This window comes from Solanum stenotomum, chromosome 10 (assembly GCF_019186545.1).
Source record: "Solanum stenotomum isolate F172 chromosome 10, ASM1918654v1, whole genome shotgun sequence".
In the NCBI taxonomy this organism is placed as follows: domain Eukaryota; kingdom Viridiplantae; phylum Streptophyta; class Magnoliopsida; order Solanales; family Solanaceae; genus Solanum; species Solanum stenotomum.
In genome coordinates this window covers 54410919-54426822 of record NC_064291.1, presented here as the reverse complement: position 1 = coordinate 54426822, position 15904 = coordinate 54410919, and the positions used below count along the sequence as shown (strand labels likewise).

The following is a 15904-nucleotide window of genomic DNA, read 5'->3' as shown; positions in this document are numbered from 1 at the left end:
GAGTTCATGACTCTAGTGTTGAGATACCTCCTTTTCAGTCAATTTCTATAGTAAGAGAATTTCCAGAAGTGTTTCCTGATGATCTACCCAGAATTCCTCCTGAGAGAGAAATAGATTTCGGCATAGATCTCATTCCAGATACTCGTCCTATCTCTATTCCGCTATATAGAATGGCACCAACAGAGTTAAAGGAATTGAAAGAGCAGTTGAAAGATCTCTTAAAAAAAGGTTTCATCGACCGAGTGTCTCACCTTGAGGTGCTCCGGTCTTGTTTGTGAGGAAGAAAGATGGTTCTCTTAGGATGTGTATAGATTATCGCCAGTTGAATAAGGTTACCATCAAGAACAAGTACCCTCTTTCGAGGATTGATGATCTTTTCGATCAGCTTCAGGGTGCCACTTGTTTTTCAAAGATTGACCTCAGATCAGGCTATCATCAGTTAAAAGTAAGGGAGTGAGATATTCCAAAGACAGCTTTCAGGACCCGGTACGGTCATTATGAGTTTTTAGTCATGTCATTTGGTTTGACCAATGCACCGGCAGCTTTCATGGACTTGATGAATAGAGTCTTCAAACCTTATCTAGATACGTTTGTTATCGTCTTCATTGATGACATACTAGTCTATTCAAGGAATGAAGAAGATCATGCTAGTCATCTCAGAACAGTTCTTCAGACTTTGAAGGACAATGAGTTGTATGCCAAGTTCTCTAAGTGTGAGTTTTGGCTTAAGTCTGTGGCATTCCTAGGCCACATTATGTCCGGTGATGGAATTAAAGTTGATACTCAAAAAATTGAGGCAGTGCATAATTGGCCTAGACCCACATCTCCAACTGAAATTAGGAGTTTCTTGGGTTTAGCTGGCAATTATAGAAGGTTTGTTGAGGAGTTCTCATCTATTGCATCCCCTTTGACCAAGTTGACTTAGAAGACAATGAAATTTCAATGGTCTGAAGCTTGTGAGAGGAGCTTTCAGGAATTGAAAAAGAGATTAATTGCAGCTCCAGTATTTACGTTACCAGAAGGTACTCAAGGTCTTGTGGTGTATTGTGATGCATCTAGATTTGGTTTGGATTGTGTCTTAATGCAGAATGACAAGGTTATAGCTTATGCCTCCAGACAGTTGAAGGTTCATGAGAAGAACTACCCAACCCATGACTTATAGTTGGCTGCTGTAGTATTTGCTTTGAAGATATGGCGTCATTACTTGTATGGTGTGCATGTCGACATATTCACTGATCACAAGAGCCTTCAATATGTGCTTACTCAGAAAGAGCTTAATCTCAGACAGAGGAGGTGGTTAGAATTACTCATGGATTATGACCTGAGTATTCTTTACTAACGAGGTAAGGCTAACGTTGTTACTGATTCTTTAAGCAGGTTGTCTATAGGTAGCACCGCCCATATGGAAGAAGGAAAGAGAGAGCTAGCAAATGATGTGCACAGACTGGCACGCCTGGGAGTCAGCCTTATAGACTCCACAGAAGGAGGAATAGAAGTGACGAGCAGGGCCGAATCATCAGTAATGTCAGAAGTGAAAGAGAAGCAAGATCAAGATCTCATTTTGCTTGAGTTGAAGGCAAATGTTCAAAAGCAAATAGTATTAGCTTTTGAACAAGGGGGAGATGGTGTTTTGAGATTTCAAGGTAGATTGTGTGTACCTATGGTAGATGGACTCCAAGAAAGGATTATTGGTAGATGGACTCCAAGAAAGGATTATGGAGGAAGCTCATAGCTCCAGATATTCCATTCATCCGGGTTCTATAAAGATGTATCGTGACTTGCGAGAAGTTTATTGGTGGAATGGCATGAAGAAGGGCATTGCAGAGTTTGTCGCTAAGTGTCCAAATTGCCAGCAAGTGAAAGTCGAACACCAAAGGCCCGGTGGTTTGGCTCAGAGGATAGAACTTCCAGAGTAGAAGTGGGAGATGATCAATATGGATTTCATCACAGGGTTGCCAAGGTCTCGCAGATAGCATGATTTTATTTAGGTGATTGTCAACCGAATGACAAAGTCAGCGCATTTTCTACCGGTAAAGACTACCAATTCAGCATAAGATTATGCCAAGTTATATGTTCAAGAGATAGTGAGACTTCATGGAGTCCCAATCTCCATTATTTCAGATAGAGGTGCACAGTTCTGGAAATCTTTTCAGAAAGGCTTGGGTTCCAAGGTGAACTTGAGTACTGCCTTTCATCCTCAGACTGATGGGCAAGCAGAATGCACTATCCAGAATCTAGAAGATATGTTGAGGGCTTGTGTGATCGATTTCAAAGGCAATTGGGATGATCACCTACCGCTCATTGAGTTTGCCTACAATAACAGTTATCACTCTAGCATCCAGATGGCTCCATATGAAGCTCTTTATGAGAGAAGATGTAGATCTCCTATTGGATGATTTGAAGTTGGTGAAGCACAGTTGATAGGACCATATTTAGTTCACTAAGCTATGGAGAAGGTGAAAGTGATTCAAGAGAGGTTGAAAACGGCACAGTCGCCAGAAATCCTACACTGATGTTAGAAGAAGGGCGTTAGAGTTTGAAGTAGACGATTGGGTATATTTGAAAGTTTCACCCATGAAAGAGGTTATGAGGTTTGGTAAGAAGGGGAAACTTAGTCCCCGATATATTGGACCTTACCGCATAGCCAAGAAAATTGGCAATGTTGCTTATGAGTTGGAGTTACCACAGGAACTATAAGCGGTTCATCCAGTATTTCATATCTTCATGTTGAAGAAGTGTATAGGCGATCCTTCATTGATCCTACCGACTGGAAGTATTAAGATCAAGGATAACTTATCTTATAAGGAGGTTCCTGTTCAGATTCTAGATTGTCAAGTTCGTAGGTTGAGAACGAAAGATGTAGCCTCAGTCAAGGTCCTATGGAGGAACCAATTTGTTGAGGAAGCTACTTGGGAAGCCGAAGAGGACATAAAGAAGAGATATTCACATATCTTTGAATCCGGAGGAAATGCAAATTAAGGTATTAATTTCCTTCTTAGTGTTCTTTAATATATAATGAGCAGGTTGTGGTTGTTGTTGTGTTTGCATAGTTGCTTGTTGGGTGTTTGAGTTGTTGTTACACCCTTAGCCTTCTAAGAGTAACCTCATTCGAGGACGAATGTCCCCAAGGGGGAGATAACATCCGGTAAGTTGAAATAACTATGAAGACGCTTAAAAATCAAAAATAGTCATTTTTGGAAAAATTCAAAATCTGGAAATTTGGCTAAGTGTGGGAAATTAGTGAGTTTTGTCCAACTTTGAGCAGTCATAAATCCTAGCTCAGGATGATTTAGGAGTATTTCCAGTTATGATTGTGAATCTTGTGGAATGATCTTTCCAACGCCACCGAGTTTGCTCGATTCCGAGTTCGTATGAGCGAGTTATGCCCTTTGAAAGTTAGGCAGTTGACAGGGAATCCGTTCGGAAATTTTAAGGGCATTTTGGTCTTTTCCCTAGCCATTTCTTTTGGGATTATATTGTTGTGTTAGGCTGATATTTGGATCATTTTGTCCCATTTTAAGAGAGTGAAAGCTAGGGCTTGAGAGTGAAGAAGAGAAGAAGAAGAGAAGAAGGAGAAGAAGAAGAGAAGAAAGAGGAGATCAACAAATTTTCGTCAAAGATCGTCGTGGATATCGTCGGGGGTGATCCCTATCAAGGTATGTGAGTTCTTAGTGTGGTTTGATCCTTTCCCCCACACACCCAACTCATTGTTATTGAGAAAAGATTGGATATGTTGTTAAAGTTGTTGGGTTGTGTTGTTAATGTTGTTGATTGTGTTGTTGAAGTTATTGTTGGTTGTGGGACATGATTTGGTTGTGTATTTGAGTTGTAATCTATTGTATGTTGAGATATTGATGATCCTTAGTGTTTGGGGTTGAATCCATTGAAGTAAGGGTGGTTTAGAGTTGGCAAAACAAGGGAGAAAATTCGAGTTTTCTGGGCTAGGGGTTGGCGCATCGCGCCCCAAGAGGAGCTCTGAAGCCCAGCCCTTGGGGCGGCGCGCTAGCCAGAATGCCAGCAGGGCCCTTCTGAGCTTCAAGGGTTGGCGCTCCGCGCCTTGCAGAGCGCCAAGGACGCCAAGTTCCCCCATTTTTTTCATACTTTCTCATGCATGTTCCTAGGTATTGTACCTATGTTTTCTAGTTGTTTCCAACACTCCAAGGTACGTTTAAATGTCAAGAATTCATCCGTAAACGTGTGATCATACACCTTGAATCCATAATTCAATTCAAGGCGAGTTAGTATCAAGTTAAGGTGAAGTTCGAGTCAAGTCAAGCAAGGTTAAGAAGTAAGTTCAAGCAAGTCCTCCAAGCTTTTCAAAAGTCATTATTGAACATTTTAACTTCATTCTAAGGCTCAAGTTTCAAGTTAAGTAAAGAGTAAAGAGCATAGAGTTTCAAGTCGAGTAAAGAGTATCGAGTTTTCAATTAAGTCAAGAGCATAAAGTTGAGTTCATTTCTCAAAGTTATTAGGGAACTATGTATTCCCAAAGAAGTTTTAAAGAAATGTTTTTACATTTAAACAAGGTTGGAAACTAAGATTTCCAAAAGAGCCTTGGGGCTAGTTTTTGAGTAATTATCTCAATCAGCAGGAAGACATATGTTTTAAAAACATAAGAGCCAGTACATTTTTGGGAGTAGTATCGAGCACCTAATTGGGGGAGAGTTCAAAGAACCCACAGCCCCCATAGAACCATGTTAGCCACCATGGGTAGAAAAGGATCATACTTTTTAGATGAATCATTTTCCAGATAGACTAGTGGATCCATTAGGCAGTTCAGGTCCTATACCTTTGGCCGGGTATAAGATGCTCTGGCAGCGTGAGGTCGATTGATGTATCATCACTATAGCTCTCATGTAATGGTTATCGGTTAGAGAAACTCTCATAACAGTTATTGTATTTTCATACACAGAAATTATTGTATTTTATATACATCAGATCATTTATATTTCTATATACATCTCAGGCTTATTGTATCTTTGTATACACACAGAGTTTATAACATGTTTTAAACAGTCCTTCTTTATATCGCACTTGTTTTAAATTTGCCTTATATTGAAAGAAGTCAGTCAGGTTGAGTTGAGTTGAGCCAGGTAAGCTATTCCAGTTTCTTCCAGATTTCCTTCTAGCCTTTGTTGCTTAGTTTTCCAGCTCGCATACTCATACATTCCATGTACTGATGCTAGTTGGCCTGCATCTTATTATGATGCAGATACAGGTACCTCGTGNTATATCTGGCACCTGATGTTGAGTAGGAGCATATATAGGCTTCACTATACGAACTTTCACCTTGTCTCTTATAAAATAGCAATCAATCTCTATGTGTTTAGTATGCTTATGAAATATAGGATTGACTACTAACTGAATAGCAGATTTGCTATCACTTAAAACTGTGTCTGGCTTATGAATGGAAACACTTAGCTCTGCAAACAATCCTTCTAACCAGGTGATCTCTGCTACAACTGAGGCCATGCTCCTATATTCTGCCTCAGTTGAACTTCTAGATACAGTATGTTGTTTTTTTTATTTCCAGAAACTAGTGACTCTTCAAATTTCACCACATACCCTGTGACAGACCTCCTTGTGTTGGGACATGCAGCCCAGTCTGAGTCACACCAACATACTAACTCTGTAGCAGTTTGAGCCTTCAACCAAATGCCTTGCCCCACAGTACCTTTTAAATATTTGATCACCCTGTTTGCAGCGTCTAGGTGAGATTTCTTGGGTTGTTGCATGAACTGGCGTAATGACTGTACAGCATAACTAATATCAGGTCTAGTTATTGTTGCATATAGTAATTTCCCAACCAACAACTGATAGCCTGTAATGTCATTTAATACAGCATCTCCAATGACTCCATTAACTTTGTCAAACTCCACTGAGGTCAGTTTAAGTTGGATTCCAAAGGTGCACATGATGGCTTTGCTCATGTAAGACATGTTTCAGAAATAAGCTCAAGAATGTATTTTCTCTGATTTAATATAACTCCTTGTGCAAACCTTAGCACTTCAATCCCTAAGAAATATTTGAGTTTGTCACACCCCGAGCCTAACCCTGGGCGGGACCGGCACCCGGAGACCATTTCTGGCCCCAAGCGAACCCTTGGCCTGGCTTTCTTAACTCAGCGGAAACCTAACCCAAAAGAATAACTCAATGCAATGCAATATTACAAAACAACTTAATTTATAAAATATGACCATAAAGGCAACTCGAATCTCAAAATAGAATATTTACATATATACATAGATGAAAGACTCAAAACTAACTGACTGACTGTCTGTCTATGAAGCCTCTAAAATACTGAGATGGATGTTGGGACAGACCCCGCAACATCCTAATAAAACAAAATCTAAGAACACAAAATAATTGAGTCCTCCGGAATGCAAGGAGGCTCACCACTGACTCTGGAGTGCTCAGCTGGATCAACGACGTGCAGGATGCTGATCCGGGGTACCTGAATCTGCATCATCAAACGATGCAGGCCAACTGGCATCAGTACATGGAATGTACGAGTATGCAAGCTGGAAAACTAAGCAACAAAGGCTAGAAGGAAATCTGGAAGAAACTGAATAGCTTACCTGGCTCAACTCAACTCAACCTGACTGACTTCTTTCAATATAAGGCAATTTAAAACAAGTGCGATATAAAGAAAGACTGTTTAAAACATACTATAAAATTTCAGTACCCTTTATATGGGCATGAACTAGGGTTTAGGGTTGAGTAGCCTCCAAGAATCCTAATTGGAATTGAACAACTTTATAGAATCCAAACATGAATTGAACACGTCTTGTAGAGTCCCACAAAATTTCAATGACTATAAATGCCCCCTGCTTCAAGGTTTCTGCTTCAAGGCTTGTTGGATTGTAGACTTGTTGAAACTCAAAGACAAGGTTTGAAGTACTCATTCTTCCACCTTTGCGGTTTTGTGACATCATCTTTGCAGATTTTATCTATGAGAGAAGAGATGAAGGGTAGATTGGTTTCACTGGGCGTGTCAATTTGTTTACAACAAATTTTAAAGTGACGGAAAATAAATTACAAACACAAAAAAATATGAAGAAACGTAATTTTATTCATCAAGATTGTGAGACAAATCTGTTGATCCCTTGATTCTATTCTACTAAGATTTATCCATGATTCGAGGGTCGTTAGTGGAGTATTTTCTGAACTAGGATGATTTGGATGATCTCTTTATGCATATTGCATAAATTTGTGTAAGTATTTGAGATGTCTTTTAAGGGAATATAATACTCTTTATATAGGCATGAACTAGGATTTATAGTTGAGTAGCCTCCAAGAATCGTAATTAGAATTGAACAACTTTGTAGAATCCAAACGTGAATTGAACACGTCATGTAGTTACACAAAATTTCAATGTCTACCGTCTCAATTACTTTTTGAAGTCACCAAAGACTTATTAGAATTTTATTTTAGGAATAATATTTTTTTAGTCTCTCAATTATTAATATACTAGTAAAATTACCCGCGTCTTCCGCGGGAATTTAATATCACATAATTTATAAAATAGGAATATGATAATTATAAGATCTTATCATCTATCCTTCAATCAATCATCTTTAATTTGATTTTATAATTTATCCTTTTGCTTAAAGTAAGTGTTACTATTTCATATTTTTGGGAAATAAATGAACATCAATCCGAGATATTAATTTTGTGTTGTGTTTTTATATGTGTAAATCCATATTTATCTATTTATTCCTTTGAACCGCGTAAATGGTTGAATTACTGCAGAAATTCCTAGAAAAATTGGCACTAAGATTTTCAGTCCACTTGATTCCTTGTGGGGGCACAAAGGACCAACAGGGACTGATTGAAAAAAATATTGTTAAATCAACTTAATAGACATCCATATATCCAAGGAGTTAAATTTAAATTAGTGGAAGGATTTATAATATATATGTATTTAATTCATGAATAATAAGTGTATAATTAATATATAATCTATGTATATCAAAAAGGGAAAGTAAACAATGAATTCAATCGGTTATTGTGTAAAGTTCTTTTTTTGTTTGTTTTTTTTTCTCTCTTTTAGGGCACGGTATGTAAAAAATTCTTCGCTATCGTAAAGTGTTGAGTCCCTATATCATAATCAATTTTTTTATTATTTTGCAAAAGATATACCATTCAATAAGAGCTAGGCAACAACAAAATCATTTGAGATGTTTAGAGAAGATTTGAATTGGTTGAGATTCAAGAAAACACATTGTTGGGGAAGATGAATTGATACAATGTATAAATACTATATAAACAAAGTATATGAATATATATATATATACACACACATCTATGATACATAGTTATACATCATATATACATAGTTATACATTTTTTATACAATATTGATATAATACATATACTACGACCATTTTAGTAGGAAAGTTTTTTTGTCGGATATACATTTACATAAGAAGCCCCTCCTCCTCATGAGCTATTTTGAGGCCGAGTATTAAGAATGAGAATATCTCTTTATATGGATTTGAACAATCCTTACTCTATTAACTAGTTGTAAGGGTTTAGGTAGGGTAAATTCATTTCTTATTGTATTAGTCATATTCGTCCTAATTCTTGATTCATTCCATTTCATTGGGCGTGCAGAAAGGGGCTAATTAAGAATGCGAAACTTTCTTTTATACGGATTTGAACGAACCTTACTCTATTAACTAGTTTAAGGGTTTAGGTAGGGAAAATTCATTTCTTATCGTCATATATATATATATATATATTATCATATATTATTATAAGTGGGAACATCACAAATGAAAAGTTGAAATACCAAAATGCCCTTGTAGAATTAAATGACTATTACCATTTTCAAGGTACAAAAAAAAAATCTGATTTTCCCACTTTTAGTTATCTTTTTTTCACTAATTCTTTTCATTTTATTTAATAAGAAGTCCAAAAGTCCATGTAATGTGGGTAATTAACATCTTATAAACAAAATTTCAAAGATCACAATTGATCTTACAATCGTTTCTGAGCCAAAATGGTGAGTCTTATTTTGAGTTTAAACTTCTTTTTCATTTCCTCTATTAATGTTTTGTTCAATCCTTTGAACTTTGTTCTTAAAATTTCTCTATTAAGAACTTGTCGTCTTTTTTCTTTTTAACTTTCATAAGAGTTTTAGATATTTACAATTGTATATTCAATTTTGATATGAAATTGTTGGGGAATATAGGTACTACAAACAAAGGTTAGAGGCTATTTGAAGGAACTGCTTTGCCGATCGTATGAAGGGATTGTTGTACACAAGCGCAAATAAGATTAGATTTGTTGTGCACATGAAATACCTTTTTTTATATCAAATTGAAGATCATATGAGGTAAAATATCTTCATAGTATGTATTGAAATTTTTATGAATACTTTATTTCTCCAAATAAAATAGTTTTTTGTGTACAAAAAATGTGATGAACATATCTTTTTATATCTATATTTCTTGTTTAACAGTGATGATTTAATCTTGATGTCGAGCAGGGTTGTTGTATACGGATACTGTGAAGTTCATGATTATTATGATCACATTCTTTCTTCCATTTTGAATCTCCGGGTAATTGTTTTTCTAATTTTAAGATTGCCTTTCTCTTCTTTTTTTTCACATTTCTATTTCATTTTTATTTTTTTGGTGAAAACGTTTGAGTTCTTATACCATGAAACTTTTTTTTTTTCCATATTTGCCTTTTTCCATTTATCAGGTAGATTTCTTCTAAATTTCTCAACTCTTTAAATATAGGTAGTAAGAATACTCTTTACAATAATAAATAAATATTATTTACAAAACAATAACATGCACTCTTTATTTATCGATATATAATTCATTCCTTTTTGGATCAAGTTATCATGAATTTTTAATTGCAATTTTAGAATTAGAACTTAATATACTTTCTAATTAGTAATTATATGAATATTTAATACTGCAGAATAGTAATTATGTAGGAATAAAAGGCAAGAGAATTTACATATTGCAGTTAGAGACCATTTTTACTATCATAAATACTACTACTAGATATCTGTAATTGTTATTTTAATTTTAAAATTGCCTTTCTCTTCTTTTTTTTTTCTCATTTCTACTTCATTTTTGTTTTTTGGTGAAAACGTTTCAGTTCTTATACCATGAAACTTATATTTTTTTCATATTTGCCTTTTCCCATTATATTTAATTAATTAATAGATATAAAATAATAACATATTAAATAGTTGCACCACTCATCAAAATCCATTCCTATTCTCTACAACCACATTAATAAATCAAGAAGACATAATTCCTCATTAAACAACAATATAATGTCATTAGGTAAAAACCTTTCATTTTCTCTTATTTATGTGTTATATTTAAGAATCCAAAAAGACATAATTTTACATTAAATACTATATTTCAAATCAAGTCTTTTCACCTCTTCTAATACTATCTCCTATTTATATTTAAATCATATTATCACTATGTATATAATTGTATGAGCAGTAGAAATTGAACTTAAATAAGGTGGAGCAGTACTTTTATTGTTCTCTTCTTCTTCTTTTTTTGGATGAAAATACTTTTGTTTTATAAAGTCTTAATTTGATGTCTAATTATATGAATGCTGGAATCTGAACTTATGTAGAGGGAGTAATACTTTTATTTTCTGTTTATTTATCCTTTGAAAATACTTCATTGAACTTTTATTTGATGATTTCAAATTTTCTTATATGTCAGTCATTTTTTTTAAGGTTGGTTCATAAGTACGTATACACACAAATTCAAAGTTATCTTTTCTTTTATATGCATTTATTTTTTCCACCATATAATTATTGGTTTATATTGTTTTCTTTTTTACTATCATATTGTTAATATCTCACAATGATTGTGTTGTATTTCATAATTCAAAATTTATAGATGACATAATTAATAATTTTGAATGTATCAAAGAAGACGAAGGGTACAAATTCATGCCAATTAAATATTTAAACAATGATTATTTTTATAACAAATATATACTATTTTTTTTGTAGGTGTACACTATAAACTTGATAATGATCTACTAACCATCCCAAGGAAGACATATGCTGATCGAATTTCTCTAAAACTATTACAAAACACTACTCTCCATCGACGATAACTTATCGATATGTATGCATCTGTAAAAAAGTGGAGGCTACTATTCCTTAAAAAGAAGACGGAAATTTTAAGACATTAAATATTTTGCAACTATAGTGCCGACATTTAAATTATGTGTTGTGACAGATTAAAAAAAGTACTCTTAACAAGTTGAATAATTGATATATTATAAGAATTGTATATTTGAAGTCATTGTAGTACTACGTTTGAAATTCACTTGATAACAATATTTTTGTATGATGTGCCTTGCAATGATGATAGTTTCAGTTGAATATAATCGTTCATTGATATGAGCTTATATTTTACACATCGTACATTTATATTTTAGAAGTATTTATACTAATTAGCATTGTATACATGTGCAACACACGTGTTCGAAAACTAGTTATATTATAAGTGGGAAGAACTCAAGTCAAAAGTTGAATTACGGTTTTACCCTCCTATAAATTAAAATGTTATAATAAGTTTAATTAAAATAGTAATGACTTTTGAATTTTCTTAGATTAATTTCTATATATATATATATATATATATATATAAACATTAAATAGTAATCATATTATTATTATTATTATTATTTAATAATAATAATAAATAATAATAATAATAATAATAATAATAATAAAAGTGGGTAAGTGTATTTTTACTCTTTATAAACTAAAAAATTATAAATATAGTTTGGCACATCATTAATTCATTTATACCCAAAAACTTTTCTCATCATTATCATTTCATTAAAAACTAATTAACCGCTCTAGATCTCTTTGCTTCAACTTCATTCAATTTATTTGTTTTAGAAAAAAATTTTACTAACCGTGCAATTCTAATTTTACTCGAAATTTAGTTTAGAAAATCTATATATAACTATATAGTTGGGAAATGAAAATGGTGATTTCACACCTCCAAAGCTCAGCATCTATATATGTTTTTATTTGCTTTTTTCTAAATTTTTTTAACTTTCATCCGTATTTCAATAAAATCTCAATTTTCGAAATGATTACAGTATGATTTATGAGCCTTAAATAAGGGAAGAGGAGGAGATTTTGGAATTGAATTACATCTTTCACTATATACAATAATTATATCTTAAATAAGGAGAGGAAGAGATTCAATTTAATTGGATAGAGTAAACAACTTTAATGACTCAAAGAAGAAAAGATATAGAATAAAGTTGGTAAGGGAGCTTAGCATTGAATAAATAAAAAACAGCTTCTGTGGTAAATCCTCCCTGGCCCCCCACCTCATTTTTCTTCACAAATTCAATGAGATCTCTTTGTATCATTTTGCCAACCGTTACTAGAAGTACATATACCATTATAAGTATAAATTATATCTAATTTGCTATTATTTTTGTCATTTTCAACTCTTTACTTGACCACTCAACTTTTAATCTAACTATATGTAGTGGTCTCTGAGTTCATTCCAATTACATTGTGGTAGTTTTTAAATCTTTTTCCATCTTCAGAGAATACTGTATCACATGTTGAAATTAAATTAGAGTAATTACAAATGATGATGATGATAGTATAGTTCTCTTTCTATTTAATTCCATGAGTTGATGGAAATATTTGGTAAGTTTTTATCTAATAGATTCATTATTACTTTATAGTTCGTCTACAATTTTCACTTGAAAGTTATTTTTGTTGTTGCAATGATAATAGTGTGTTACAAGCATTTTTATATTCTCTGTTATTTTTCTATAGAGTAGAAATAAATGTGGTCAAGAAGTTCTTAATTATATTAACATTTACGCATATCATTTACATATATTATACAATACTTTCTAAAAGTTGACACCAAAGTGGCAAAGTGTTAAATCACTTCCATCATTTTATCAGTTTTCTCTTCTTCTCTCTGTCAACTCTCAACGACAACTACAACACTCAGGTTATTTTCCCCCATATTTTCTGCTAATTCCCTACCATTTTGAAACTTATACTTGTGAGATTACAAATAATGTAATGGTTAATTACTTTTTTCCTTTATAGTACATTGCTTTACTACTCTAATATAAAGTGAATTGCTTTATTTCTACTTTATTATTAATATTTAATAATAGTTGGCTTAATTAATATTATATTCACCATGTTACTTTGTGGTCTAAGGATGTTTGTGCAGGTCTCTTATAACTTTTATGATTTTGAATATCACAATAATTCTCTTTCTTTTTAAATTTAAAAAACATGTAATCTTTTTTTGCTTTCGTAATGGATTCAAATAGAATTGTTCAAGAAAAACTACACGAAATCAAATGAAAGAGAGAACTCAAACATGTACTTTGGTTATACTTCTCCTCTTATCCTATTTTATGGGTTGTAGTAGGAATAACTACTAAAAGATGTCATTTTACTAATTATAACTCTTAGGCAGTGAGGTCGGTAGCACATAATGATTGGGGCAGCAACAAGAATGATACAACTTAACATGGCTCACACGTGCAGCGCACATGCATGTCCATGACTAGTTATTATTATAAGTAGGAACAATCTAAGTCAAAAGTTGAATTACGAAAATACCCTTTACCTATTAATTTATTTTCTTAAAATCATTAAAAAAATATATTTTTCCATTTAAAACCAACTTCATAACTACACCTCTTTATATTTCTAACTTATCATCTTATGATCATAAATAAACAATAAATAATAATAATAATAATAATAATAATAAATTATTAAAAGTACAAAGCTCAAAAATTTAAAGTTGAAATACCATTTTACTCCTATACTAAATCAAAAGGTTATAAAATATTTTATTAACTAAATATTAAATAATAATCATAAAGTAATTTGTCATTTTTCCTTCACATGAAAAAAAAAACTTCTATTAAATTAGTAGATATAGTAAGTATATATATAAATGGAACCAAAATATTTTAAAAGTTGAATTATCAAAATGTTCATATACAATATGTTCATTTAATAAATGATATATATTGTGTATATATAGTGAAAAATCACAAGACAACTATTTCAATTCATCAAATTATTAGATTATCAATCCTACTTTGTGTAGTCGACATTTTTTCATATTCATTTTGTGTTTGTGTCTCTTTTTTCTACTTCTGCTTATGTGCTCTATTTTTTCTTTCACATTATAAGTTATTGTCTTTAATTCAACTTATTCATATATGTTTTCTGAGTAGTTGAATGTTCATCTTACTTAGGTACGCAAACGTTCGTATCATAGCTATTTCACCTCTTGCAACATAGAATTTTTTCATGGAAATATCAAATCAGGTAAGATTACTATCTTTTAATTATAACTTCTTGGAGTATCATGAAACTGTATATTCTTGTTTGTGTAAATTTTGGTTAGGAATCAATTTACATAATTTAACTAATACTTTTTCATTAAATTCACAGGTGATAGAACTAATAATTTTGAATATGGCAAGGGGTACACGTACCTATAATAATTATATAAACCGATTAGATATTTGAGCAATTATTATTTTTATCACTAATAATAACTATTTTTCTGTGGGTGTACACCAAAAAATTGACAATGATCCACTAGCTATCATAAGAAAGGTATGAGTTGATCGAATTTATGTGCAATTTTTACAAAACACTATTCACACTTGATAACAATTTCTTGACCTGTATGTGACTGTTATAAGGTGGAGGCTACAGTTTCTTAGAAGATACGCATTTTAATTATTTTTTAAAAAAATTTATTGAGTTGTTTTAAATTATTATTTTTAAAACTAAGAAATATTCATTTGAATTATTTTATTAAATTTTGTTGCGATACAACTTTTATTTAAAGTAATTTTTTAAAAAATAATAACTATTGTGAACCTAATACAAAAATAATAAGATTTACACGGTAGTATTTTTTTAATCGAAAATGATGTATTGCATTGCATCCACCGTTACTAGTGCTGGTGCCTGGCCCTGGCAGCATAACATTTTTATTAAAAAGATCGTTTTAATAAATTGGTATTTAAACAAAATTAAATAAAATAACTAAAATGAGTATCTTACTATTTGTTTTGTTCAGAAATTAGTTTAAAATAAAATTTGTGCTTCAATAAATTTAATAAAATAATTAAAATGAGAATCTTATTATATTTTAAGAAATTAGTTTAAAACAAAAATTATGTTTTAATAAAATAATTAAAATGAGCATCTTATTATTATTTTTTAAAAAAATGTTTTTCAACAAAATTTAATGAAAACATATTTAAATTGGTTGGGTGACTTTCTAAATGAAATATCAATAGTTGAGTGACTTTGTAGGTAAAATATTCATAGTTAAGTGACTTTAAAGTTATAAAAGAAAGTTGAGTGACTTTCTGTGAAAAGAACTATTAGTTGAGTGACTTTCTGTGAGAAAAAACCATAATTAAGTGAGTTTGAGGTTATAAATGAAAGTTGAGTGACTTTCTATGAAAAGAAGTATTAGTTGAGTGATCATATGAGATATTAACTCGATTCTTATAGGGTCACTCAACTAATAATTATTATCTGAAGAAGTCAGTTTATTTGTTGAAGCGTTATGATGGAAACTGATTTGCTATGTTTAGCAAAGATGATTAACAAGATCTGGAAAGTACCATGGCAATACACAGAAAACATAGAGGAGATACTTGAACTTAAGGAAACAACAAACGCAAAGATTGCATATGGATTCAGAGAAGCAAATCAATTAGCAGATAAAATGGCAAATGAAGCATTCATGTATCAAGAAGTACAGAATTCACTGGAATAATTAACAGTGGATTGCAAGAAAATTCTGAACATGGATAAAGCAGGCATGCCAACATTAAGGACCAAGACGAGAAATAT

General features: G+C 32.2%; 1 protein-coding gene and 1 long non-coding RNA gene across 2 annotated transcripts in view; one reads left to right on the top strand and one right to left on the bottom strand.

The window, feature by feature from the left end:
• The window catches only part of LOC125842704 (uncharacterized), a 54761-nt gene that overhangs the window by 19724 nt on the left and 19133 nt on the right, over window positions 1-15904 (top strand). The gene's annotated exons all lie outside the window — the stretch shown is intronic.
• LOC125842702 (subtilisin-like protease) overlaps window positions 1-15904 on the bottom strand; it is a 33395-nt gene that overhangs the window by 14484 nt on the left and 3007 nt on the right. The gene's annotated exons all lie outside the window — the stretch shown is intronic.